Source organism: Anarhichas minor, unplaced genomic scaffold (assembly GCF_050575085.1).
Source record: "Anarhichas minor isolate MPS153535 unplaced genomic scaffold, ASM5057508v1 ptg000004l, whole genome shotgun sequence".
Taxonomy (NCBI): Eukaryota; Metazoa; Chordata; class Actinopteri; order Perciformes; family Anarhichadidae; genus Anarhichas; species Anarhichas minor.
The window spans coordinates 14,148,965-14,152,138 of NW_027466450.1; positions in this window are offsets into that span (position 1 = coordinate 14,148,965).

Sequence of the window (3,174 nt, forward strand, 5' to 3'; positions counted from 1 at the left end):
ATAATTAGATTTTGTTGATGGCTTGGAACAGTTTTTTTTTATTTTACAAACTATAGCCTTCTATAAATGATGTCCTTACATGGCTTATATTTATTTTAAAAGTATGATTGCTGGGAAAACCTGGTGACCTTAGGGTCCTCTGTTGTTCCACGTCATCTTCTCATCCTGTCATCTCACTATTGTCTTCATAATAAAGGCATAAACGGCCCCAAAATATCTTTGAAGGAGGAGGATTGTGTATCTCATATCTCCGTGCAACTAAATCACAGCAAACATACTTAAATGTTTGAACTATGGCAAATCCCAGAACCCTCCCTGGTGCATTTTGAACCGCCACAATCAAAGAAAGAATCAGTTTTTCATCAGAAGCAGTTATTTTTAGCGAACTTCGTTGCTGCAATTCACCTCGACACTCAGGGGAGAGATTCTGGGCACCCCCCCCCCCCCCCCCCCCCCCCGATACCTGCGGACGGGAAAACAATCTGGTGCAGAGTCTGGGAGTGGGAACATTTAATGGGAGATTGCAGACGATTTCACCGTTGAGGGAACTTGTGGCGGTATGGTTGCGGGTGGATGGCGGTGAGCAGTTGCCTAGGCCACAGCTCCGAGTCCCCGGGCCCCACAACACTGTCATCTGAATCCAATCCACAGTCTGACGGATTGGGAGGCAAATTGACAGTGTCAGATTTCATATCACAGCAAGCTGCAGAGGGGCCAGGAGCAGGGATGTGGTCTAATAAAGAGAGAACAGTGTGTCTTAAAGTGATAGGGGAGCATGTGTGTATGTGTGTGTGTGTGTGTGTGTGTGTGTGTGTGGTCCTGCTCGTGCATGTGCAGTCGCATGCAGATGTGTGACACCTACATGAAATGAAGAAAAAACAGCAACCCCTGCACCATCGGGCCACTGCCCATGCAGCTGCAGTTACACAACCTTTGTGCAGACTGGGAAGCAGATGCAGCCAGAGCCTTGCAGCGTGGCAATGGAAAGTGGTTGCAGTGACTAAGCCTGGTGTGTCAATCAGGGATTGTACAAGCCTCTGGCTGCCACAGCTCAGACGGGAGTGATGAGCGCCACATAAGTGCCATATGTCAACCAGCAAAACTAGCCCAGAGACAACATGACTAACCCCTGTTCAGGATTAATGTGACAGCAAAGCCTTCCTGCGCTCCGTCATGTGTGCACGTAATCAGCAATTAGCAACAAATGAGAGATTCAGGAGGAATTTAAAAAACGACGTTGTGTGCATGGGTGACAATATTTCATGTTGGCACAGCAGTCTGTGCTGTAGTTTTCTTCCACGGTTGCCATCTGCCCTCTTGTGGCTGCACAAATACAGTGACTGCAGGTAGATGTCACCGCTTCAGGCCGCACAGTAGCAGCACATTATCTCAACGTCGACATCCTTATACTGGCTCACAATCACGATCTATATTGATTTTACAATCCTTGAAATTTATGTGAATGGTCCTGCGGCGAGGAGCTCAAAGGGGAGATATAATTAAATACAGAAGAGATGAAAGAGGATTGCAGAGGAGAAGTCCTGGCACACACACACACACACACACACACACACACACACACACACACACACACACACACACACACACACACACACACACACACACACACACACACACACTTTGTAGGGAGATGACTGGACTGAAGCTACAGTGTTTTCTGTCTCGGAGAGCATGTCATCTGGGTTAACCGGGATGAAAGGTCACATGGAGTTTGACATTTCTGGCATGTAGAAGTGGTATTGTTTGCTCTCTCTGCTGCCCTGGTGCTTTGGTTTGGTCTCTAAAGACATCCACTCTTGCCGTTTTGTGGCCTGCAGCGCTCCACATCTGAACATTAGCTCTTTTGGGGTTTTGCCAGAAATCTTTATGCTCTTCAGTTAATGCACATGTGCACACACACACACACACACACACACACTCTGTACACAGGGTCTCTCAGTGAGGCTAGAGGGCCGTTTTGAAAATTACACCAAATGAGAGTCTAATGTAAATCACTTATCCATCTGTCTTAATAACCTTTGGCTGCAGCTTTTCCACTGCGACCCAATTCATGGTCTACCAGCCGCGCTCTAAATTATACAACACAGCGTATAAAGGCTATAAAGTGTAATACAGTCACAAAGAACTCTGTCATATTTTCAGACACGGCACTAGAGGTGTCTCTTGATCGATGTGTCCAGCGCTTTTGTCCAGACTGAAATATATCAGCGACTATTGGATGGATGAAAACAAGATGTTGTGCAGACATTCATGGTCCCCAGAGGATGACCCGCACTGCTACTTTACCATTTCCTCCGAGTTTTGATGTGGTATAATTTGTTATAAAATGAATAATGATCCTGTTTTAGCAGAAAATATTTATGTTGTATTAGTCTGTAATCACCTGAAACAAAGAATCGTTGTTTTCATTAGCTTAGAACGAGCCCTTCATATAGAGAGCAGGCCGTCCTCACGGAGTCCACCGTGTTGCACCGCCGTTTTTCTACAGTAGCCCAGAACGGACAAACCAAACACTTCTAGAGCGAGCCTTTCTCGTTTTTACGTTACCTGAAGTTTTATGCTCAATGTGTTGTCAGCTGCATTTTATTCTCCATAAACCAACCTCCTCAATGCCGAGGAGGAATTGTGATTAACTATAAACTTTTGTACAAGCCCCGTAAAGAAGTACTAGAAACAAAAGGTTGAATATTCTGAAAACAATTTGATTTGGTTGCAAAGTACTCAAATTCATTTTAAGACGTGCTTTTTCTAAAGCATCTAAAAACGAATTGTCTTTCTTTGTTTAATCCTTAGACGTGTAAATATCACTTTTATCAGTGAACTATTTGCACGTGCATTCTTAGATTGGTGATATTCCTGTGTAGTCAGCGTATTGTTGCTGCAGAGTTACTGATCATTGTGACAATAAATATACTAAAGATCAGCCTCTCGCCCATTTATACTCTTATTTCTGTTTCTATTCTCCTAAATATAAATATGTCATATCATATCTCATTCTTTACTTCTGTAATAGACTGAACTACTCCGTAAATCTTTTCACATGAACTGCAGTAGTTCCACCACCTGATTGGGCATCTCTGCCTGAAGTGTGTACAGAATACATAAAGCGGCATCCCCACCCGAGAAAGACACAAAAATGATATTCGCTTCAAC